Source organism: Marmota flaviventris (genome assembly GCF_047511675.1).
Source record: "Marmota flaviventris isolate mMarFla1 chromosome 17 unlocalized genomic scaffold, mMarFla1.hap1 SUPER_17_unloc_1, whole genome shotgun sequence".
In the NCBI taxonomy this organism is placed as follows: domain Eukaryota; kingdom Metazoa; phylum Chordata; class Mammalia; order Rodentia; family Sciuridae; genus Marmota; species Marmota flaviventris.
In genome coordinates, this window is record NW_027287693.1 from 39104 (window position 1) to 65856 (window position 26753).

General features: G+C 41.3%; 1 long non-coding RNA gene and 1 pseudogene across 2 annotated transcripts; one reads left to right on the forward strand and one right to left on the reverse strand.

The window, feature by feature from the left end:
* Positions 1-2526: 2526 nt before the first annotated feature.
* Positions 2527-18314, reverse strand: LOC139703706 (schlafen family member 5-like; annotated as a pseudogene).
* LOC139703707 (uncharacterized) lies at positions 3346-17946 on the forward strand. Of its 2 annotated transcripts, XR_011705808.1 has the most exons (5): positions 3346-3377; positions 3454-3553; positions 16361-16420; positions 17146-17246; positions 17898-17946. It is a non-coding gene; the product is annotated as an uncharacterized lncRNA (long non-coding RNA). The 2 variants fall into 2 exon arrangements; XR_011705809.1 differs by lacking the exons at positions 3346-3377; positions 3454-3553 and adding an exon at positions 4013-4299.
* Positions 18315-26753: the final 8439 nt, after the last annotated feature.

Sequence of the window (26753 nt, forward strand, 5' to 3'; positions counted from 1 at the left end):
TCCTCCTGCCTCAGCTTTCTGAGTCACAGGGACTGCAGGCATGTACCACTGCCCCCAGCTTAAGAAGTTTAAAATCAACAAGGAATTAACTATTTGTGACACTTGCTGCTGATATTTTCCCAGTGCATTGCTTCTTGCACTTTTTAATGGTATTTTTTCCTACAAAGATAATTTTCTACTTGAAATAGTTATTATTTCCTATTCTAGTTTCTGGTGGGAGCCACAGACTTTTCCTATGCTGAAATTCTGGAGCAAGAGGTTAGTAATATATTCCAACTTAGCTGTAATTCATTCCATAATCACCTAAGTCCGTGTTTTCTTGTGAATGTGTCTGAAAAAAAAATATTTTGGGGGGGGTACCAGGGATGGAACTCATGAGCACTTGACCACTGAGATGCATCTCCAGCACTATTTTGTATTTCATTTAGAGACAAGGTCTCATTGAGTTGCTTTGTGCCTCAATTTGGCTGAGGCTGACTTTGAACTCAAGATCCTCTTGTGTGAGCCTCCTGAGCTGCAGGGATTACAAGCGTGTGCCACTGCGCCTGGCTGTGTCTAAAATTCTTCAAAGTAAAGTTCTTAATATTATAACTAGCTGCCAGAAATGAACCAATTGTAGCTTTAAGTTTATACTCTTACAATGAGAAATTTAAGTTTCCTTATTAGGAAATAAAAAGGTCTTATTATTCTTAATAGAAAATTAACTGAATTTTTTAGTTACTGTCTCTGAAAAAAAAATGTGGATTTATTTGCCTTTAAATATTGGGAGAGTTTCCTAGAGACCCAGGACAAATGAGGGATTCACGTTTTGTAGTAGTGGCCTTTCAAAAAATAAGGATATTAAATTTACTCTATAATTTCATTGGTTATTAAATTAAGTGGAAAACAAAATATAACCTTTGAGTTCAGTACATTCATTCCCCTTTAGTCTTCAATCATCTTAAACAAACAGTGCTTCCCTAGAGGACTGTGGCAATCTTTTCTTTTTTTTAATTGTTTCTTTTTAGTTATACCGGCAGCAGAATTCATTTCGATTCTAGTTAGAATCCCATTGTTATGGAGGTGGGATTCACTGTGCTGTCTTTATATTTGTACATGGGAAATTATGTCAGATTCATTCCACTGTCTTTCCTTTTCCTGTCCTCCCTTCTTTTCCCCCCATTCCACATTGCCTAATCCACTGAACTTCTATTCTTCCCCTAAACACCCCCCCTCTTATTGTGGATTTAGTTCCCACATACCAGAGAACACATTCAACCTTTGGTTTTTAGAGACTGGGTTATTTCGCTTAGCACGAGAGTCTCCAGATCCATCCATTTGCTGGCAAATGTCATAAAGTCATTCTTTTTTATAGCTGAGTAACACTCCATTGTGTATATATACCACGTTTTCTTTAACCACTCATCTATTGAAGGGCACCTAGGTTAATTTCATAGCTTAGCTACTGTGAATTGAGCTGCTGTAAACAGTGATGTGACAATCTTACCTTACGTAGCAACAGAAGATTCACCACAGGGATAATATTAAAGCAGATCTAAAAAGCAGAGATTTCAAATAACCAAAAGGCATAAAAAAATTAAGATATTTTAAAAGACCGAGATCACAAACACTAAAACCATTAAAAGACAAAGGGGAAAATAATAAAGTAATATAACGCAGTCAAAACTTATAATTTGTAGCTTGTGGTCTTACATGTGGAAACACCCTGCCGGTTCCCAGCCTCCACAATGCCAGACACATTACCCCTCTCCACCTTTCACTTTCCCTGCACACCGTACTCAAGCATTTCTGCACATGACTGGGCTAAAAATAATGAAAATATCTGAATCTGCCTGGCACATGTGGCTTCGAGATCTTCCCATGATTACTTTTTCTCTCACTGAGAACTTCCCTAACATGAATATCCAACCCCTCCCTACACACACACACACACACACACACACACACACAGACACACACAATCTCTGAGTCTCAGGGTGCTCTCTCTGATATCCCCTATTGATATCTAAAATGCCTGGTACCTGCATTTATTTAGTGTCTGCCCCCAGGAAGAATCTTAGGGGTCTTATTTGCCACATTATCCCCAGCCCCCAATGCTGACAAAAACACAAGACTTAATGAATGAGTGCTTACTAAAGGTCTGATGCTTACACATTTAGATCAAGTAATTTCATAGTTAACTAGAGTTGAGGTCTATCTTAACTTAAGACCGGCATGCTCCCATCAGTTAAAAACTCTCAAAATATACAAATGCTTCCTTGCCCTGGAAGCCAGACAGAATAAAAGACTGTATAAAATGGCTGGCTCATTCTCTGGGAAATGATCCCAAACAGGATGTTTCTTACCAGGCCTGAAAATTGACGGACACCGTCGAACACAATGTTACCAGTCAGAATATCCATTGCATCACTGATCTGCACGAATGGATCCAATTCCTCATTGAGCTGAGATATTGTTCTCCTCATTGCCTTTAGAAATTTATCTTTATTATTATTATTTTTTTTTAATTTTTTTTTTTTTTTTTTTTTTTTTTGCTTCAGTTGTTTTGGTGAAAAGCACAGCAATGTCCCTGGGGACACTTCTCTGACACTTCTCTGCTAGGTAGATCACTGTCTCCTTCAAGCCCAAGAACTCAACAGTTTCTACACTACCTGGAACACCCCAAGTCTAGTTAGGTTCATGGAGCATCACCAGGGATCCAAGGGGGACATTAGGAGGAGGATTTTCTCTGACTGTCTGCATCACTTCTTGTAGCTATTGAGCTATTTCATCTTCATGGAGGACTGTTCCTGTGAGCTCTTCTCTTGGAAACTGGTCTGAGAGAGCAGGGAGGCCACTGCAGCTCAATTGGTTGGTCTGAGAGTAGTCTAGAAAAATCCAGAGAATTCCTGGACAATCCTTTCTTCTCTGAGTGATGGTTTTGGCCTTCTTATACCAATCCCCATCTTTGGTGCAGAAATTCTGAGCTTCATCCACGACAATGTGTTGAATCTCTGCAAAGTCATGTTTCATGAAGTATTTCCGGGTTACTGCCTTGCATATTTTTTTATTGCTGGAAGTGTAAAAAACAAAACAAAACAACAACAACAACAACAAAAAAACCACAGTCAGATTTCTTCAATCAAACACAAAGGAAGCCTACTCTATTCTTAAACTCTCCTGGACCTGGTAAATGCAATAGAAATCTTATCACATAAACTTAAAGCCACACCAAAGTTACTCAAGAAAAGAAAGTGAACATAGTCAGACTGAGTACCTCACAAACTTCTTCAGGGGCTGGTTCTCACAGATGTAGAGGATTTCATGTGGTTCACAATGGAACACATTCCTGATCTTCTGCATGACCTTCAGGGCCACAGTGGTCTTCCCTGACCCAGGTAAGCCATGAACAAACAGCTGTCTGGTCTTGTGAAGGTTCTTTGAAAGCAACTCATACTGTTGATCTGTGAGCAGGTTCCAAGTCTCAGAGCCCAGCTCTTCACTTACAAAGGATTTGAAGCCAAACAAGACTCTCACAAGGGACCGTAACAGAGTTTCCATGTGCTGGATGGTGGTAAGATTATAGGACTCTGGGTAAATTTGTGCTACTGAACTATGGGGTGTCACTGGTGTTCCGACCGGATTCAGCTAGAAGAACAAGGGAACAATGCACACTCTCCCAGTGTAGCCTCCTGTGTCCACCAGCCTCTGCTTCAAAGAAGAGGCAACCTTCATAGAATCATCCTTGAACCTCTCATCCCACTTCCTGAAAACAGTGTAGAGGATTGGGGTGTTGTTCTGGGAAATCAGAAGGGCATCACAGATAACACCCTGATTCTCTTTCAGACCCAAGTCCACAGCCCAGCTTCGAGAAAAAATCAGTATTCTTGGGAGACAGGGCGCATTTCTCTATCTATTAAGTCTCTAAGTCCTTTATGTTCTGAGCAGAGTTCCTGGTAGAGGCTTTCTGGAGTATACGCAACTCTGTGTGATGATACTAGACAAGGAAAGAACTGGAATAAGTTAGAGAATCCCAGACAAGGAATAATCACCAGCATATGTACCAGATCCAGCCATCACTTGGGCTCCATCATGTGGCAGTACTAGGTTCTACACTGGGAAGAAAAAGATGAACAGGGCTTAGGAGCTGATAAGTGGCTCTCCTAAATAGAGACAGCAATATTTATGACACAAAGTCATAAAGGCTACTGGAAAAGAGTCCACCAAATATTATGTGAGCATCAAGGACAGGGACACTTTCATATGAAAGTCTTCATGAAGAGGAAGACAGTTAAACTGATTCTCAAAGGGTGACTTCAGGTAAGCCATTTGAAAGGTGGAGAGCAGTGAGATGGTCAAAATGAGGTTCATGAACAAAACACGGGTCCAAGAAAGGAGTGCTTGTTTCAGGTACCCCTGAGGTACCTCCAAGCAGTCTCCATGTCAAAGAGGAGCAGGTAAGGACGGGGAGAGAGAGGGAGAGGCAAAGGTGGGGAGGAAGTCCTTCATGTGCCATCTTAATACCTGGCAAGCATTGTACACTCTATGGCTTCATTTAAGGACCTTCCATAAAGCAAAACTAGGTATGGAGAACAGATCCATGGCTGCTTTGGGTTAGGGTTGGGAGACTGTGACCACAAGGGGGCAGTATGAAGGAGCTTTATTTGCAGCGGGGGGGGGGGGGGGGGATGGAGATTTTTGTATATTAACTGTGCCGATGGTTACGAAAACCTATACATATGTTAAAACTTTTAGAACTTAGTAACAAAAAATCTACTTTGTGTACATACATTTTAAAAATATCTTTTGAAAGTGGTATTTAAAAACACTTTTCCATAGGGCTGGGTTGTAGCTCAGTGGCAGAGCATTTGCCTCGCCCATGTGAGGCACTGGGTTGGATCCTCAGCACCACATAAAAATAAAATAAAGGTATTGTGACCACCTACAACTAAAAAACAAATGTTTAAAAAAGACTTGGATATATATGTATATATGTATGTGTTTAAGATAATATATTATTAAATACATAATTAATTTCAGGGGGAGGGTCACGTGCCCTAATTTGGAATCTAATCAAAATTATGAACTCTTTTTTTTCTCTTCCAAAAAAAAGAAATCAATACACTCAAAATTTGAAGTTCAAATTTAAGATAGAAGGAAGAGTCAAGGGTGAGTTCAGATTTCTGTGCTTGGCTAGAAGAGGACTTTCCAACAGATCATTTGGAACAAATAATATAAAAATGATATGTAATAATATGGAGACTGTACAGGAGAAATAGAAATAGAGGATTGTCAGAATGAGAGATAAATTTTGGAACTGCTTAGTTGGAGATATCTATGAAGCTGTCCAGAAAGCAATTGGACACACCAATAAAGTGTGTCTGGGTTCAGAGAAGGGCTGTAGATATTTTCTATAAACGTGGACTAGCAGGGTACTGGGGGCACATGCCTGTAGCCTCAGCTACTCTGGAAGCTGAGGCAGGAAGATTGCTTGAGCCCAGTAGTTCAAGGCCAGCCTTGGTAACATAATGAGACCTCATCTCAATAAACCAAAAACAACAACAACTCAAAAAAACAATTTGACTAAACTAAGGGTATTGCCTACTACTAATGTGATTTAACATTGTTCTAGAACAATTAATCAATGAACTCCAACAAGGACAAAAATGCATAAATATAGGAAGGTTAAATTCAAAATTATCTTTGCTTTCTGCCTTTATAAGACCATTAAGTAAAATGTTTAGGAAGTGGCATAATGCATACCTTACTTTTATCACACAGTAACAGGCAGGAGCTGATCAGAGAAAATGAGATAAGTAAGTTAAATGCACACTACATGGTCCCTCTCTGGAGAGAATGGCATAGCTGCTACAGAGTCTGGGGTTTTTAAGGGCTTTGAGCCCCCTTTTTCTAGTCTTGGTTTCATAATGTATACTTTAATACTCAGAATGTATCCTACACATCAATAATTAACAATCAGAAATTACTATAAAAAATTTCTAGTCTAAGCTGAGCACAGTGGTGCAGGCCTGTAATCCCAATAGCTTGAGAGGCGGAGGCAGAAGGATCATGAGTTCAAAGCCAGCCTCAGCAACTTAGCGAGGGCCTGACTGTAAATAAAATATAAAAAGGGCTGGAAATGTGGATCAGTGGTTAAGTGCCCCTGGGTTCAAACACTGGTACAAAAAAAAAAGAAAAAGAAAACCTAGTCTAAGAATATGATTTAATAAGTAACAAAATGATTCTAATCTTCTTCTAAAAGAGAAAAACTCTGATGTGATTCTATGGTGCTGAAAGCATAGCTGGAGGTATGTTTTGGGTTACAATATGGTAATGGAAGTCTACATTTATAAGCAATCGTTACTACTTGGAATCTATCCTTAAAGAACACTTGAATTATTTGTAGGAAAATATATATCGGAGAGAATGTTTTTTAAAACAGAAAAAAAGGCCAGGTGTGCTTGCTCAGCAACTCAGAGGCTGAGGCAGGAGGATCACAAGTTCAAGGCCAGAATTGTCAATTTAGCAAGACCCTCAGCAACTTGCTGAGACCCTAATTCAAAATGGAAAATAAAAGGGGTTGGGGATATAGCTCAGTGCTAAAGCACTCCTGGGTTAGATTCCTCAGAACCAAAACAAAACAACAAGGAAAAAGTTAGATATCATCCTTTAGACACCATTTGAAAATCCATCGAAAAAGGGACTGTGGGGCTGGGGTTGTGGCTCATTGGAAGAGCTCTTGCCTACCACATGTGAGGCACTGGTTTGATCCTCTGTACTGCAAAAAATAAATAAAATAAAGGTATTGTGTCCATATACACCTAAAAATATTTTTTTAATAAAAAGGGACTGTTAAAATAGAACTTACTACATTTTATCTTTTAATTTCAGCTGGGCGTATTTAGATAGGTTTTCCTATATGCTTATTAATTAAATTATATCTCTGTTGCTTCTGTGTGCATAATATACTCATAATTAAAACTACTAAAATTAAGAAATTTGGTGGTGGTGGGGGCAGATACTGGGAATTGAACCCAGGGATGATTTGCTGCTGAGCTACATCTGCAGCTCTTTTGATTTTTTTTTTTTTTTTTTTTTTTTTGAGACAGGGTCTCACTAAGTTGCTAAGGCTGGCCTCCAACCTGTGATCCTCTGCCTCAGCCTCCTGAGTTGCTGTGTTCAAATGAAGAAAATCTATGTTTGGGAATACTATTAAATACTTTATACTTAATAAAAGAATCAAGGAAATCTGTGATTAAGTTCGTGAGGAGATGAAGACACACACTACTTGGACTCAGCCTGGGCTTACATGTACTGGAGTGCACCCATCCTTACTGATGAAAGACACTTCACTATGTGAAGATGCTACAATATATTTGGCCATTGTTGTGATCATAGATGTTGTTTTCTGTTTAAAGTGATACAAATAGTGAATTTATGAGTATTCATGGGCAGATCTACAAGGGTCTACTTCCTCTGATGCACATGTATACATTTTCTCTAGAAACTAGAGAAATTGTTGAAGGGTAGAGTTTTGGAAATAACTGACTACACCAAGCAATGTCCAACCCATTTTTCAAAAAGATTAGACCAACTTAAACTCTGGCAGTGATGAACAAGATTCTGTTTACTTACAAAAATCTTCAAAACATGATTTTTTTTTTCTATTAATGATGTTAAATGCATTTTATTCTTCATTAATGGATTGAGCATCCTTATAAGTTTATTGTACATATGTGTCTCCTTTTCTGAGAAATGAATCTTTATATTTCTCATTTTTCTATTGGGTTGCTTTTACCTTTAAAATTTTGCATAAGTTCTCTATTTATTTCTGAAACTAATCCTTCATAAGTTTATGGGTTGAAAATACCTTCCTTAAGTTTTTAGTAATAGCTTTTCACAATCTCTAAGGTATCTTTTGAGGAACAGATGTTCTTAATTTCATATAATGAAATGTATCAAGCTTTTTGTTTAATATTTTTGGATCTGGTTTAGGAAATCCTTTCCTACCCCAATGACAAAATTATTCACAAACAGTTTCTACTGAAAGTTTTAAAGGTTAGTTAGTAATATTGGAGTCCTTAAACTTCCTGAAATTGACTTTGTATGTTAGTGTAATATAACATTGGAGTAAAAAACTTTTTTTCTTTATTTCTTTCTTTTTTCGGGGGCGGGGGAAGGTGGGGGTGTAACAAGGATTGAACTCAGGGACATGTGACCACTGAGCCACATCCCCAGCCCTATTTTGTATTTTATTTAGAGACAGGGTCCCTCTGAGTTGCTTAGCACCTCACTTATTGCTGAGGCTGGCTTTGAACTCACGATCCTCCTGCCTCAGCCTCCCGTGCTGCTGGGATTACAGGTGTGCACCACCACAACTGACAAATAATTTTTCTCTATATGAAGAAACAATCAACATGTTCCAAAGAAACCAGAGATGACAAATTACCTGGAAAGTGACGTTTCTGCAGTACTTTCAGCCTTTCCAAATTCTGAGTACACACAGTCCTGCTGGGGGGCATGGAGGGTGACAAACTCAGCTCAAGGAACATCTCAGAAAGTCTGCGACGAACTTAGGAAAAAGAAAAAAACAACATAAGTTTGAAATGCAAAAGGCAGAATTCAACATATAGCCGAGCTGTGACATAACCCAAAGCTATACAACCCACACATATTTGTGACTATATCTCAGGTCAGCCCAGAAAAGCCTTCTGAAATATTGTGGGGAAAATATAGTATGAGGCAATAGTTAGTAAGTTTTAATTGTGTTATGTTCAAAGTGTTTGTATATTGTTAGAATGCTATTTTAAAGACATATGATTAGAAGATATGAAGTTCAATGGATACAGATTTTTGAGGAGATTCTGAAAAATTTAGCTCTTCTGAACTTTTGAAGAAGTTGCTACTGATTTTCTTTTGTCTAATTTCATCTCAGCTTTTCTTTCCCAAGGTAGATGCATAGCCACAGTCCTACTCTTTTTTAAAAAAATATTTATTTTTTTAGGTGTAGATGGACACAACACAATTCTTTATTTTTATGTGGTGCTGAGGATTGAACCCAGGTCCGGCACGTGCTAGGCGAGCGCTCTGCTGCTGAGCCACAATCCCAGCCCCACAGCCCTACTCTTAAGCTCAGCAGTTTCAGTTAGTAGCACATGTTGATGCACAAAAGGAAGGAACGAGGATAGCAAGGGAAAGCCCTGGTGGGCTCGGGGTTTTGGTTCAGAAATAGGAGTGGAATATACTGTGTAGTTAAAAAAAAAATCTAGAAGAAAAGAGTTTGAAAGTTTTTAATTACAAAGAAATGATACATGCTTGAGGACATAGATGTGCTTACCCTGATTGGAACATTACACCTGTACACATGTATGTAATCATCACCTGGTGCCCCATAAGCTTATGCAAACATTTATCTATGAGTATTTTATCTATGAATAAAAAATAAAATGTAATTCGGAAGTAAGAGACCCAAACAAGAATAAGAAGTCAGAGGAAAGTGGAAGGACGTTAAAAAGGGAATATCTCTGAAAAAAAGGAATGTCCTGAATAACTAAATGCAAGAAAGGAAAGGAGTAGACTTTAATAAGAATGTAAGAAAGGCTGTGAAAATAGAAATAACTAATTCAAATCAACCCCTTAACCAACCGCTAATGGGGCTCTGACCCTGGGGCATCTGTCAAATGCAGAATGTTCAAGATGGACAGAGGGAGGAAAGGAAAATGACCTACCAACTGCATCCATAGGAATTACTATCAGGCAGCTGCCGTTCAGGGGAAAAAAATCTCTGTTTCCCAAGATTTCAACGAACACCACACTGCCCTTTCCTCTCTGCCCTCCTCCCCTGAAGCAAACATGCGGATCATTTGCAGACTTGCTCCTGACCTGGCTTGGCTTGCATCATCCAATCTACCCACTGCTTTGTGGTCAGCGGCTTCACTTTGTTGGCTTTCAGTTGCCAGGCATTGGGCACTTTGGCAAACACCACGCAGCAGAATCGCTCCACCTTCACCGCACAGACATAACCACGGAGGGCCCCCTTATCATGAACTTCAAGGAATCGGATGGAACATTGAGTTGTATGCCTCTGTGTTCAGAAATGACGGACAGGTAACTTCCTAATGCAGCGTTCAACAGAATTCTTGAACTTGGAAAGATTTATTTTCTCCTTTTCACATCCAATGACTTGATGGGTCTCATCATGTACACCCAAAAATACATAGCCTCCTTCAGTGCTGGCCAATGCAGAAACACACCTGGCGAGCCTCTCTTTAACACACTGTGACAGAGCTGCTGGGAACATTTGAAATTCAATGTGCAGGGGACTCCATCAAGTTGAGTTTCTCCAGGTATTGCAGCTGTACTCTATCAAATAAAGCAGCAGCCGAGTCCTCTGTGTCGTCTTCACGGTGTGCACCAGCCTGAGCTTCCTGTGGACTCAACAAACTGGAATCAGTTTTCTCTTTCAGGAATACCAGTGCTTTATGAGAATCCATGACATTGTTAGATGATCTATATCTGTGGTACAAATTAGAGCACAAGGTGGCAAGTGGCACACCTGAGACTTTTGTGTTCCATGACGTCACAAATATTAAAAAGAGCTTTCCCTGTTGCATCTCATCTAAATAACCTTCAAAAACTGGAGGTAGATCCAACCCCTCTTCATGAATCTCATGATTGTAGTCTTCATCCTTTATCTTGGCCTTGATCACTCCCCCTCCAGAGTTCAGCAGAGCACATACTGCTTGCAAGATGTTTTCATTCTGTTTCACCCGCAGTAGAGGAGGGTTCATATCCGTTCTTTGCTGAGTCCCTAGGATGACTTCTCCTGCATCTATAACAAACTCAGCAAAGTTTGTTTCCAAATCAATATTGAGACTCATCTTCTCAGCTCTTGAATGACAACCCTGAAAGGTTCTCCTAAAAGAAAGAACAAACAGATCAGGGCAAAGAAAGAAAAAGCAGGAAAATCAAGGGGTTAAGTCTACCCTTCTGCAGTTGGTCACTTCACTGATTTTCATATAGCATGAGGCCAAATTCACCTATAAATGGAGGGGGCAGGGCAGATGGAGGAGCCAAGTCTGCTGGATGCCACTGCCACCACAGGAACGCTGTGATCTGAGTAATGAGTTCTGCCAACTTCTGTGAGTGGCAAGGGCTCTCAGGTCACCTGTGAAAAATAGAAAGGTTTACAACAATGCTCGTGGACTGGAGCTGGAATGCAACTAGGAAGCTCTCCTGGTAAGAAGGATCTCTGGGGCGAGAGCCTATAGAGTGGGAGAAAATCTTGGCCAGTAACTCCTCCAACAGGCGATTAATCTCCAGAATAAATAAAGAAACCAGAAAACTTAACAACCCAATCAATACCTGTGTACTAAACAAACTTCTCAAAAGAAGAAATACAAATGCCCAACAAATATATGAAAAAGTGTTTAACATCTCTAGCATTCAAGGAAATGCAAATCAAAACTACACGAAGATATCACCTCTGGCAATTACTAGTCTGAATGGCAATTATCAAAATACCAACAATAATAAACGCTGACAAAAATGTACAAGGGTATACTTGTACATTGTTAGTGGGACTGCAAACTAGTACAACCACTCTGGAAAGAAGTATGGAGATTCCTCAAAAAACTAGGAGTTTGGGCTGGAGAGTGGTAGAGAGCTTGCTTAGCAAGTTTGATGCACTGGGTTTGATTGTCAGCACTACATATAAATAAATAAAATAAATGTCTGTTGACAACTAAAAAAATATGACATAAAAATAAAATTATTCAAAAATATAAACCTAGGAATGGAACCACCATATGACCCAGCCACCCCACTCCTTGATATTTTTCCAAAACTAAAATCAGCATACTCTTGCAATACAGCCACCTCAATGTTTACAGTCACACCATTCACGATAGCTAAACTATGGAATCGACTCAGATGCACATCAGTAAATGAATGGATTAAGAGACTGTGGTTGATAGACACAGTGGAGTTCTAAGCCATGAAGTTACCAGGCACTTTCTGGTAAATGGATGGAAATGGACAACATCAGGCTAAGCAAAATAAACTAGACCCAGAAAGTCAAAGATCAAATGTTTTCTCCCCTAGGTAGAAGCTAGAATAAAATAAAGGAAAGAAGGAGGGAAGGATAGGATAACCTAAAGACACATGGTTGAGGAGAAGAAGAAATCAAGATGCAGAGTGGAGGGTCAGAAAAAGGGGAGGAAATGCAGAATGAATACTTTGAAAGTCATCTTATGTGCATATATGAATATACCGCAGGGAGCTTCACCTTTATGTCTAAGTAAAAAGAACCAGTTAAAAATGAATCAATATTGAGCTGGGGTTGTGGCTCAGCGGTAGAGTGCTCGCCTAGCAAGTGTGAGGCCCTGGGTTTGATCCTCAGCATCACATAAAAATAAATAACTAAACACAACTAAACAATAAATATTTAAAAAAAATAAAGGCATTGTGTTGTGTACATCAACACCTAAAAAATAAATAAATATTTTTTTAAAAAATGAATAAATAGATGAGTGAAGGGAAGTCTCATAAAGTTGAAGAAGGAGAACAGAGACAGATTGGAGAGAAAAGTGGGAGGATCAAGAACTAAAGCTGTGGGCTCAGGATGTGGCTCAAGTGGTAGTGTGCTCGTCTGGCATGCGTGAGGCACTGGGTTCGATCCTCAGCACCACATAAAAGAAAATAAAGATATTGTGTCCACCTAAAACTAAAAAATAAGTGTTTTTTTTAAAAAAGAAAAGAGGGCTGGGGATGTGGCTCAAGCGGTAACGCGCTCGCCTGGCATGTGTGCGGCCCAGGTTCGATCCTCAGCACCACATACAAACAAAGATGTTGTGTCCGCCGAAAACTAAAAGATAAATATTAAAATTAAAAAAAAAAAGAAAGAAAGCTGTCTTTAGTTCCTTCCCTTCTCACTGAGACTTGGGCAGGTTTTTGATTATTTTGTAATCCATCTTGGGGAAGGAACAAATCTGATAGAATTGGTAATTTATCATTGCCCCCCCCCCCGCCCCAGGCAGATCTGAGAACAAGACCTCAGCACCAGAATGCAGCTTGGTCCATATGTAGCTTGCTCTGTGGTACATCTATAAACCAGCCAGCATTGATACAACAAAACAAAACCAGTACAGGGCTCCAGTGGAAGAAGAGGACCTGAGATCCAGTAGCTAGTAAATCAGGGAACACAATGCAGACATTGGCCAAATGAGCTCAGTTTGAAGTTAGAGTATCACCAGGAAAAGCCACATGTCCATGCTGACAAGAACTGCCCCTGGGATGGCGGGTCCTTGATGATTTGAACTGTAGTCCAGATCCAGTCTTGTCCTTAGAGGACCATAATTACTTTTAGAATCCCCAAGTTAATGGGTCTGAGGGAAGCTGATTTACTACCCAATATTTAAAACACACTGAAGGACGTGAGACCTGGTCCTTGGGTACTGCTCGGGACAAATGCCACTGTCAGGGAGCTCAAGCCACTGTTTCAAACCAGTACCTTACTCTCTTCCTGTAGGAAGAGAACCCAGGAGCCAGATTTCAGAAGGGTGCTTGATAGGCATAGAATCAGATCAAAAAGGGTGTCTTATGACTTGACAACTGGCTTCCATATCCAATAACTTCAGGCAGCTGTGCTATAAACTAATCACCAAAGAGAAGGAGTACAACATAGTAGTAAATCGCTCCATCTTGGGAGGGAGAAAACCTGTATTTATGCTCCTTTCCCAAGATTTGCTTTGTGTCTCTGGGACACATACAACCTATTTTTATGTTCTGTAGAGGTTTAAACAAACAAACAAACAGGAAAAAAAAAAAAAACTAAGCTGATAGTGTTTATGAAATTAAACTGAAAAAAAAAAATAGGCCTATATCCTGGAGATGTGAACAAGAATGCAGTGACCATTGCTATTCAAGAACAGAAGAAGATTAGGAACAAAGTGTAGTATAGGCAAACTGGCTTTGGAAAGCTGCATTCCCCGGCACTGTTACATGCGTCATTTTGAATGAGCACTAAGAACGCAATGTGGACAAAATAGGCAACCACAGAATACAGTTAGCATGGTTCCATATATACGAGGTTCAAAAACAGGCAAAACTAATGTCACTTAGGGTACATAAATAGTGTATTATAAAGAAAATTAAGGAAATGATAGTCATAAAAATTCAAAATAGTGCTTACCACTGATGAAAGAGAAATGGCAAAATTAAGGAGAGACAGAGAAATAGGGAAAGAACATACAGGCAGCTTCTTCCAGACACAGATTTATCAATCCAGAGTGGGCACATGGGTGTACCACTTAATATTATTTTTAACTTAGCAAACATAGTTACATTACCCACACCCCACTCTCCTCATGCTGGGGATTGAATGCTCTAACACTAAGCCACATCCCCAATCCCTTCTCTTTTTTTGAGACAGGATCAAGCTAAAATGCCCAGGCTAGCCTTGAACTTTCAATCCTCCTGCTTCACTCTTCCTAGTAGCTGGGATTATAGGCATATGCTATTGTTTTCTAGAGGCACATTCAATGTAATCCCAGTGACTTGGGAGGCTGAGGCAGGAGAATTGCAAGTTTGAGGCCAGCCTGGGCAGTTTAGCAAGATTCTAGCTCAAAATAAAAAATAAAAAGGACTGTGGATGTAACTTCTGGCAAAGTATCCCTGAGTTCAATCCCTAGGAAAGAAAGAAAGAAAGAAAGAAAGAAAGAGGGAAGGAGGAAGACAGACAGACTTGGTGCTATTCTGGACCCCTCTGTCACAAGAAGACAATAAAAATTTTTAAAAAGGTCAAAGAGAGCTCGTTCACAAGCTACCATACATGGGGTATATCCATAACTACAAGATACCATACATGGGGTATATAAATACCAGAAGCTTATTTCTCACAATTCTGGAGTCTGGGAAGTCTAAGATGAAGGAATCTGTTAAGGACCTGCTTTGGTTAAAGATGGCACATTTTCACCGTGTCCTCATATGGCAGAAGCTATTGGTATAAAAACAATCAAGACATGAGCTATTGTTATACAAACAGATAAGATAGATTTATGGAACAGAATAGAGTCCAGAAATAGACCCACACACATCTAGACAACTAACTTTCAACACAGATACAAAGTAGAGTAACTGTAATCTTTTCAATAAATTGGATTTAAGAAATAGATAAACATGTGCAAAGAAAATAAACTTAAGTTTCACGTTGTTTACAAAAACTTGCTCGAAAATGCCATAGACCTAAGTATAAAACTAGCAACTAGGGCCGGGGTGCTGGCTCAGTGGTAGAGCGCTTGCCTAAACATGAGAGGCACTGGGATAGATCCTCAGCACCACATAAAAAAAGAAATTCATTAAATAAAATTATAAAATACAAACAAACAAATAAAACAGTGTGGAAATCAATGAAGATTGCCCCAGTGAGAATTGTAAGTTATTTTCAGAGCTCAACTGAAACAAGTTATACTGCTTGCATTTGGCAGAGACTCAAAGGCAGGCAGGGGCATGAGTTTGCCCTAATCTGAGGTTGTGGGTGTGGGTAAGCTGGGAGTGGGCTTACTAGAAGCAGGACATCCTCTGTGACTGGTCTGGAGATCATTTTGACTTTCTCTGGTTGGTCCTGAGTTGGAAGTGGGGGCAGGGACTAGGGAAGCCATTAGTTATTGCCCAAGTCCTGACCATTTGGGGCCAGTCGTTGCAGAGGTTATAGGTCACAGTTCTATTTTTATCCATGGTCTGGCCATTGTCCATAGGAATAGTCAAGCTCTCAGTCTCTCTCCACTTGGTCATTTTCTTGCTTTCAAGATGAGAACCAACTCATGAACACATGGAAATCCAATATTCACTGCTTGAGGTCATATCCACAGCAAACTATGGCAAGATCTTGACCTTTAGAGCACAATCATCTGATGAGAGTAGCTGTGCAGAAAAAATGTAAAACTCTGGAAAGAATCCAGTTGACTAGTCTCATGACCATTATGATAAATAAAAAAGTACTTTAATAGTGCCTGCAGGAACTTGGAATCCCTAGAGCCCAACCCAGACCAAAAGAACAAATCCCATAAGCCATGAGGATCAATCTCATACAACCAGGACTCCTTTCCTGTAAAGTGACTACATAGCCTTGTTGGCTTCATTGATTCAAGTACATCAGGAAGTACAGGTAATGGCACAGATGCCACCATGGCTAACCAAGAAGAAATCTAGACCAAGGCCGTGTCCATCACTACTTGTGTTAATGACGGCTCCTCACTACTTGTGCTAATTTCTATATAGGGAAGAGATAGAGATAGTATCCTCTTTTTTTGAGAGAGAGAGAGAGAGAGAGAGAGAGAGAGAGAGAGAAAATTTTAATATTTATTTTTTTAATTTTCGGCAGACACAACATCTTTGTTTGTATGTGGTGCTGAGGATCGAACTCGGGCCGCACGCGTGCCAGGTGAGCGCGCTACCCCTTGAGCCACATCCCCAGCCCGAGATAGTATCCTTAATAACGTCTGTCAGAGCTAATGGTAAGTTTCTTATATATATTCTATGTGTAAGACTCTCACTGATGAGAATCCTCTTCTGATTATGCATATAAACAAGGAGTCGATAATTCCTCCTAGGCAGTGTCCCCAGATAATCATGGATGGTTTTCTTTTAGGTCTCATGCTAGAGGTGAAATATCCAACCTTGTGTGATTTTTAGAATTAGGGTTTCTTTATGTAAATATGAACAGCTCTCATGGTATTTTTCCTAAAGTACAGGGAATGTTAGTCTAGGTTTAAATTTTGCAGTTGATTCCATTCCTGGCTGAAGAGAAGGACAGATCTTAGAGAGAACTGATATTTTGAAGTTTCAGGAGAGTTGTAGGTTAAAGATAAGGGGTCTAGACAAGTGAAAGAGAAGGAAGGCACCAACTGAGGAGAGATCAGAAGAATAAGATGGAGGCAGAGAGGCAACTGGAGAGCAAGGAGGGGAAGGCTTTTCTAGAGAAATGAGCCTTATATGTTACAGCTTAAGTATGTCCAGTTGCTCACTGTCATTAGGAAAAGAATGTTTTTTTGTTGTTTTTTTTGTTTTGTTTTTTGTTTTTTTGCAGGAGGGGAGATGATAGGGATTGAACTCAGGGGCACTCGAGCACTAAGCCACATCCTCAGCCCTATTTTGTATTTTATTTAGAGACAGGATCTCACTGAGTTGCTTAGCACCTCACTTTTGCTGTGGCTGACCTTGAACTCTTGATCCTCCTGCCTCAGCCTCCTGAGCTGCTGGGATTACAGGTATGTACCACTGTGTCCAATTTAGGAAAAGAATCTTGGAGTGAAGCAATTTTTGATTCAGAGTTTCATTTGAGAGCCTCCATATCAGCCCCAAACTGCTGCCCAATTGGTCTTATAAAACTGACTTATCCCATTACTTTTCTAAGGTGCTTCTCAAATGAGCAATTTTGTTCACATGCTCCCCCACATGGTCATTAAAGAGCCAAACCATCCTTGAAGTTATGCTACTTCAAAGGGCCATGAATTAGTAGTATACATATAAGAGCAGTTTTTCCAACGTAAGCAGAGGATGTAGACTTAGAACACCTTAAAAGAGATGACAGCCATCAGTGGGAATGTAATGTTTATGAACTTTGTGTCTCATGTTACCAGCCTCATGCTTGGCCATCTCTGATCCCAGATCTGACAATCTGTGTCCTCCTGCTGGCTGGATCAAAGCCAAGACCCCAGGACAAAAATCTTAAGTCAGGAGAAGAACTCTATTCTGGTTTTATTGATGACCCACAGCCTAATTTGTCCAAATGTCCAGTCCAGGGAGAACTGCAAACTCACTGGTCTGCAAGGCCATCTTGAACAGAGCCTTCTAGGATCTATGCCTGTGTTGTGTCTTGTGATTCTTCTTACAACAAACACTTTACTTTTATTTTGCAGGGCTGGGGATGAAACCCAGGGCCTTGTGCATGCTGGGTAAGTGATCTATCATTGACCTCTATTTCCATTCCCTGACAAACACTTTCAAATGGAGCAACACAAAAGGCCTAAAAGGGAATAGCATGATTGTCCCATGGATACCAGGCAAATGGGAATCAATATCAAAATCCAGGTGCCAAACTGAGGATAAACAGCCACATCAACACAATGAAAGAAAAGTTCAGAACTAGTGCTGACTTACCACAACAGTGCAGGCTCAACAAGCCACTTGTAGCAAGGTGCAAGGGGTCTCTGTAGGCACCAGACCTGGGCGTAGCCTGGGACCCACAACAACAAGGAGTGTAGATGGTGTCTTGTAGGAAACTCCAGAAGAACTGTGGACATTAATGAAAACCACTCAACTGAAAAAAGGTACAGGGTATTTATGGAAAGCTTGCTATAACAAGGGAAATAGTCACCATTGCTTGCAGTTGGCAGAGGTCTGATGACAGGGGAGGGAGTGGGAAATCTTCCTAGGGACAAAAAGACAAGCTTGGGTAAGGTCTGATTTGTGGTCATTAGTGAGGAAGATGAGGCAAGCAAAGTCGAAACGGAGCATCCTCTGTGATTAGACTGGGAAACCTATTTGGCTTCCTTGGTTGGCCCTGAGTTAGAAGTGAGGGCAGAAATTAGGGAAGCTGTCAGTTACTGGACAAGTCCTGACACTTTTGGCCAATGGCTCTGGGGGCTGTGGGTTACCCTCCTGGGCTGGTTGCTGCAGAGGTTGTCAGTCAGAGTTCTGTATTTATTTATATTTGGCCATCGTCTCTGTGTATATTCAGTCCCTCAACTATGAAACTTCTAGAGAAAGTAAAGGAGAAAATATTTTTTCCTTGGGTGAAGCAAACATTTCATAGAGATGCCACTAAATGCACAATACATAAAAGAAAAAAAGAAATGTTGGACTTTAAGAACTTTTCTTTGACCTTTGCCTCCTTGCACCCTTGAAAGCAATATGGATCAGCAACAGCTCTATTGGAGCCATGCGCAAAAATTTGGCCTGGGTTCTTGATCTTTCCGCTGGAACTGTAGCTCAGTGGTAGAGTGCATCACCACATTTGTGAAGCCTGAGTTTAATACTCAGAACAAGAAAAATGTCAAGAGCTTCGTAATGTTTTGAACAACCAATAAAAAAAAATAAAATAAGAAAAAGAATGAAAACAAGCCCCTGATTGGAAAAAAAGAACTTGTAATCTAAGTTATATAAAGAACACTCACAAAGCAAAATAAGAAAACAGGCTGTGTCTCCCTCTTGAGCTTGCCCCCATTCTCCTTTGAATATCTTTCTACTTTCCTAAATAAATCTGCCTATGCCTTTAACTGAGGCGTGCTGTAATTCTGTAATTCTCTTCCCTGCTAGTCCTGAATCAAGTTCCCACTTCTCTCTGGGGAACTACTTGGATCCTTCTTGAGAGACATCTCTTGTCTTGTGAGAGAAAAATTCAGGACCACTCAGATCAAGATACATGTCAGAGCTCCTGTAGCATGGGACAAGCATGCTTGGCAAATAATCAGCAAAGTTTTCAGAGGACATCATTCAAAGATGGAGGATGGGAAATTCACAGGCAGTCACTTGTCAAACTCCACCAACAATAAACACCAGGGGGTAGGGGGGCTACTGAACGAGTGTTCTTACAGGAACTAATATGAAAACCCTTCATCTAGGTGGAGCTATTAAATATTCCTCCTTCAGGAATAAGCATCTGACTCCTTATGTTCAAGTTCCTTGAAGAGTTTTACACACACATTGAACAATGGGTGGCCAGTCACATGCCATGGAGCCAGGGTTCCCTAAAGATTATGAGATGAATGAAACAGGAGGGATTTGAGACAGACTCCCTCCCAAACTAAGAACAACTTCTTGATAACTAGTTTGTCTGCAGGATTGCAAACAACCCCTTTTGAAATTAATGCTTCAAATTGTTTTAACTTCTGAACTTCCTCTCACTGAGAATAAAATCTTCCTCCTGCTGAGGACAGATGCCAAGGAAGTTGAGACTGACCAGTTCTCTGGCTGACTGAATCCCAACATGTATATTTCCTGCCTTTTGTTTCATTTTTGCCCTCTCGTTTAAAAAAAATCTTTCCTCACCTTGAGTTCTCTGAGGGTAATGATTAGAGACAAAAGTCTATATCTTACTTCAAAGCTGGCTTTGAATAAACCTATTTTCCTGCCCCCCCCAAAAGTTATAATAAAACAAACAACCCAATGTAAAAATGAATAATAAGAGATTGAACATATACTTCACCAAGAACGATACATAAATAGCGAATACCATGGGCTCTCCATTTCTGGTTTCTGCACCTGTGGATTCCACCAACCTCAAACGGAAAATACCTGAGGAAAAGTTTCATCTGTACTGACTATGTTCAGACTTTTTCCTTGACATTATTTCCAAAACAATAAAGAGCAACAACTATTTACCTGATATTTGCATCTTAATTGGTATTGTAGGTACCCTCCAGATGATTTAGAGTACTTGGGAGTATTATGTAGGTTAGATGCAAGTACTACGCCATTTTGTATGAGGTGCTTGAGCATCCTTCGATTTTAGTATTCACAGGGGGATCTTAGAATCAATCCCCTGAGGGAGGGCTATCAGCCCAGGAGAGAATGCTCAGCATCATTATTTGCTAGAGAAATGCCATTAAAACTACAGTGAGGGCTGGGAATGTAGCTCAGTGGTACAGTGCATGCCGTGCATGCTTAGCAAGCACAAACCCTGGGGTTGAATCCCCAGCACGGCCAAGAAACCAAAGATAAAACACAACAGAAACTACAGTGAGGTACCACTACCTACCTATGAGAACATGTAGTAGAATGGCTCAAATAGCTAATGATACCAGGTGCTGGCGAGGCTGTGACAGAATGCAAACTCTCCTGCTAGGAACATGAAGTGGTACAGGCATTTTGGAAAAGAGCTTGGCAGTTTCTTGAAAATAAACTTACCATCTAACCCAGCCATTCCACTCTAGGGTATTTTCCCAAGAGAAATGAAAGCATGTGTTTATTCCAGGACCTGTACATGAATGTTCACAACACTTTTATTTGTATAAAACCATAAACTGCAAACAAAACAAAAGCCTATCAACAGGTAAATGGAGAAGCCAATTTCGGTTACCCAGACAATGGGACTTTGACTCAGCAATAAAAAGGAAATGACAAGGATGAATTACAAAAATAATGATGCTCATTAGAAGAAGCCAGACAAAATAGGACATGGTTCCATTTGTATATAATTTTAAAAATGCCAAATAATGTATAGTGTCAGAAAGCCATTGGATTTCACTTGGAGAGGTGGGTAGGAGTACAAGGGAGAAATTAGAAAAGAGTACAAGGAAACTTTTAGACGTACCATCTTGATGGCAGTGAGGATTCCACCTATGTCGCAATTTATCAAATTGTGTGTTTTTATTTTCAGTGCCGGGGATCGAACCCAGGGCCTGACAAAAATTGTAGACTTTATGTACAGTTTCTTGTCTCTCAATAATACATCCATAAATCGATTAAAACCTTATTTATTGAAAAATAATTTTAAAGTATTTATTGTAATATCATTAGCTCAAAACCCAGCAGGAGATTTATGTGCCTGCTAGCTGAGTTTTTTTTTTTTTTTTTTTTCATAGAATCTAAGTCTATGATGGGATTAGTGTCCCAGATTCTGCATACTCCTGATGGAGACTTTTCTATATCTTGTATATTCATTTGATTATGATCCTCCTGCTCTTTCCCTAGCACATTTTTTTAAAAATATATTTTTATTAGTTGTGGATGGACCTTTAACTTTATTATTTATTTATTTACATGTGGTGCTGAGGTCAAACCCAGTGCTTCACACATGCTAGGCAAGGGCTCTATCACTGAGCCACACACAACCCAGCGCTCCCTGGAACATTTGAATTTTTACTTCTCAGACCTGCCAAGTCCCCTCTCAGTGGAAATCCTGTGTGTGGCCTGGAACACAACAGGCTGTCCTGACTTCCAGAGAAAATGACCCCAACACGAGGTGTTCTCTTTTCCCTTGCCATGCGTAAAGCAGGAACTGTTGTGCTTCAAGGAATTGCCCATGTAGGTTCTCCGGCCCCCAGCAGTCTAAGACACCGGGTCACAAGGATCTATCCTTCTGGTCTGTGAATCTGTCCATTAGTCTCAAGAAATACTAATCATGAATGGTTGCTTACTTAATGTCCTGTTACCATGGCAATAACACTGAAATCAATTTCTATTTTTCTGATAAGTAGAAACACCTGTAAATTTTCATAATCAGATGAGGAACTAATCACATTTCCTTCTTCTTTGACTCATGGAATTAGTAAAACTCAGGATGAATCACTTTATTTAAAGAGAAGAATCCCAGTCTTGTGACACTTACATGAATCATCTGACCCAGGATGCTTCATACTTAGTTGTTCACCTGAAATCCGGGGCAGGAATCCTCACCGCTACCCCGACAAAGGCATGAGAGATCATTTTTTTTCCCCACCTACACATCCTGGCTTCCCCACCTCCTGGTAGGGCAAAGCCAGGAGAACTTTGGCCACGCCCCATCTCCTCTTAGGGGCGTGGCTCTGGACCTCCACCTACTGGGGCCTTCTCCACCCCACCTCAACCCCATCCACCTGAAAACACCCAGCAACTACTGCCAAAGCCCTGAGGTCAAGCCTGCCCCAACTCCCTCCTGTACTGGTCCGGAAGGATTCTCTTCTGGCTCTTAAGACGTGTGCAAAAGGGTAACAAATTGACTCGCTGCAGCCAGCCTCTGCGGACAGAAGCCTCTGCGGACAGAAGCCGCCCAGCTCTACTAGCCACTTTATGCAGCATACAGGGATTCATGCATGGGCTATGCTGGGACCTGCCCATCCCTTCTGATGCTGTTACTATGTTCCAAGCCAGGGGCTTATGGGAAAGGCTGGGGAACAGAGCCTCTTGTCGTAGATGGGACACTAATTTATTTGTCCCCCAGACCACAACCTCACTTGGCTTCATCCGCAGGATCCTGGGTACCCGATTTAGTTGTTCCTCTCAAGTCCTTACTACTCCTGAACTGTGGGAAAATTCACCAGGTTTGGTTTAGGAAATCTTAGGCTGTGCTGCTTGACGTTTCTCCCGCATTTTCAGCCTCCCAGTCTGGGGCGCTCCACAGCCCTCTGTCCTTGGAAGTTGCTACCAAGTTGCTAACAAAGCAAATCCCTCAAGCAAGAAAGGAGTTCTCAGGGCAGTGCCCAGATCTGGGGAGGAGGCTGCCTTTGCCAAAGCCCTGGTGGGTGCAGACCTAGCGCCTTTAAAGGACCCGTGCAGGGGATCCAGGAGGATTCAGTACCCGTCAGTGTTTCTCCTCTGCAGTGTGTCTCTCTCCTGGAGTTAGCCACAGAGCCTCCCAAGTCCAGAGCAGAGACCTGACCCTGCAGACTCAAATGCTTATATCTGCTGAGGTTGGTGATGTTTGGGGGCGGGGCATTGTGTAAGAGGCAGAGGGAAACCCCACGATTGCATTTACGTGGACTAGGAAACCCATCTCTGCATAGGGAATCCTGGATGACGATGAGTGAGTGGGGTGGATTGAGGGGAGGGAGAAGGTGAGTTGCTTTTTCTTCCTTTTTATTTAGATTTGCAGGTCTTATCCCCACACTGGGAAGGAAACCTAGGTGTAACCCCCACGTCCTCCAGGCCTCCCTGGACCAGCTCTGGCCCTCCGTGAGATGCCCCGGGCTCGGGCGTGCTCTGCAGGTCTTTCCCCTTACCACCTCAAAGTCCCCCTAATTTCTGCTTAAATTGCTGCTCCAAAGGCTTCAGCTCCCAGCCAAATGAGCCAACAAGGGAGTGAGGGAGCCAGTAGCTGGAGGCACTGGGCAGCCCTGAAAGCAGAAAAATAAAGCCTTTCTTTTGCACCCACTTTCCCAATAATTAAAGAATATTGATCCACCTCCTTTCTTTTGCAGGTTCTTCAGTTTGTTAAAGGGTGATGCCTGCTACTAAGGACTCCAACTGAGGCCTGCCTGGGCATAAGTGGGGCCACTTGGGCCCACAACAGCATGCTCTGTCAGGGGCATTTGGTGACCAGAAAGAGAAGCTGTTCTTTGAATGGGTCGCCCACTGCAGACTTGACAACACAGCCTTGTGCTGAACTCAGTTCAATTTGTTCCTCTTTTTTCTATTATCAATGTGGGTTAGAGTCTGTAAACAAGTCAAAATAACACCTGGCACTTTGCCAGGGGAATGTTAGAGTTCGTAAACAAGTCTGGATGGTGCCTGGCAAAATGCCAGAGGGAGTAGTTTGAGAAGTAACAAAAGGGAGCCATTAAGTGTGGAGATTCCTTATTGGTTGACTGATGTATCTAGTTTATGTTAATTAGATAAGCTGTGTGGAATGTATAAATACCGCTCCTGTCCTGCAATAAACGGCTTCCACTCCTGCTGTATCAATCTGCACAAGTTGTTCGTCACCCCCCGGTTATTTTGCTGCAGCCGGACTGCGGCAAATGTGCTTTGGTGAAGCAGTCCAGAGACCCCCACCCAGAAGACTCTTACCATAATTAAGCAGAAACCCACATCATATTTGTCACATGTAAGTCTCTCTTCTTATCAGAGAGCTTTTTGCATAGCGCATTAGCTATCTGCAAAAATCTGCAGAAGGCTTGTCATTTCCTCTTTTTGTTAATTGCCAGTTTTGCAGGAAAACAAACACACTTGTGAAACCTCTATTTAGAGGATGGAAAGAAAAGCACTTGCTATTGTAAAGGTTAAATTTAAGTTTTGCTTTTCTGTAAGTTTAAGTTCTGTTTTCCTGGAACCCGAAACTTATGTTAAAAACAGTTACTTATGTCAAAATGTACCCTGACCCAACACCCCCTGACAAAACGCATGATTATTCTGTAATGGTTATTTTGTAACAATCCCACCCTCGCACCCTAACTGCCATATGAACTTCCCTGTTTAAACACTGCATAAAAACTCTGCTTAAGCTGTGCTCAGGGCTCCAGCTTCTCTCAGGAGAGCTCTGAGCCCCAGCATGCTGGTCCAGTAAACCCCTTTGCTTTTGCATGAGACAGTCTCTTGGTGGTCCTTTCCTCTGATGTTTGCCCGACCCTAACACTATGTGAACCTCCTAGCTCCCCCACTCACCCCCCACACTGGATATAAAATTCAAAGAATTTCTCTACTCATGGTCCAGGAGAGAATTTTTAGGCAAGAGCTTCTATGGACCCTGCAATTAAGAAACCTGCTTCTCGAAAATTCCTCAGGTGTCCAGCCTCTTCTGTCCTATTTCACTGAGTACTCACGAAGGATCTGGCTACACCAAGCCCCACCCTCCGAACTTGCAGGCAGATAGATGTGACTAATGTTGCTTCCTGGTGGTGTCTCAGGCTGGGAACCCAAGATCCAAAAGGGTATCCACCGCAGCTCAGGGGGCCCAAGGGAACTAGGAGTGGACTTCCTGGGGGCTGATTTGAGCTGAACCTTCAAAGGTTTAAGTAGCACTTGGGTGTTTCCTGGAGCATTCAGTCCATCCTGACTCCAAGTGCTCCTCTTCCTGCCCTTCCTCAGCCTTCTTAAAATTCCAGTTAGCAGATGATTCTCCATCTTCTCTCTTTTCAACTCCAGGGCCCAGGGTTCTTAGGACCCCTGGAACCAGCTCAGAAGACCCTCTCTCCCCCCGTGCACCGTAGAATTCAAGTGGACCTGGCTCAGGAGACAGTGGTCTATGGAACCTTGCTCAGAAAGACCCTCCAAAGAATCAGGCCCAACCAGATCTTGTGAGGCTGAAGAGAATGTGGAGCTTTGAACTAATGGGAAGGGAGCTGGGTTTAAATGGGTCTTTGTAGAACCCCATAGGTCTCTGGGGAGGCTCATAGCTGCTCAAGCACATGCAAATCCCTGCCCTGAGAGGAGGGTATTGCAGCCCTGCTTATTTCTGGCACTCAGGCAGTCACTTCCAGACATCCTGGGAAGATAAGAGCTCTGGCCAATTATTCAAGGCAGAGGGGAACAATGCATTTAAAAACTGAACCTCAGCCTTCTATAGTCATTTGAGGGGATTAGGGATCATTTTTTTTTTTAGTGGTCAATGGACTTTTGTTTTTTTATTTATATGCGGTGCTGAGAATCGAACCCAGTACCTCGCACATGCGAGGCAAGTGCTCTACCACTGAGCTACACAGCCTCATAGGGAGGCTGCAATTTTTAAATGCATTATCAAATAGCTAAGGTGTACAGAGAGCACAAAAATAATAAATTAATCACTCATGTATCATGAGTAGTGTATAAATCATTCCTGTGAGCTATGTGAAACCCTGGAATTTGGTGCTGCTTCTTGGAACTCTTCTGGGTACCTTGCAAATGGGGCATGACTCATTCAATGAGTCATCAATGAAAGATGACTCCTGTTCCTAGGGGAAATTTCATGCTTGTCATAGAATTCTCTAGTTCTTTTAGCCATGAATTTAAATCCCAGGTGCCCAGAGATGGGTGTAACCTGATAAGTCCCAACCATGTAAGTTTTTCCCTTTTTTGTTATTCACACTGAAACCCTGTGATGTTCCTACCTATAAAATAAACATGCAGGATTTTGTTCCTTTGTTACATCCAGTTTCTACCAGAACTGGTCGCCCACCAGACCTCCCTATTTCATCTATTTTTGTGTCTTTTGTCCTATTACTTAATAATACTCTGGGGGCTAGGGCAGTGGTACAATGAATGCCTAGCACGTGTGAGACGCTGTGTTCCAACCTCAGCACCACATAAAAATAAATAAAATAAAGGTATTGTGCCCAACTACAACTAAAACAAACAAAAAAAACCTCTGAACTTTTATTTTC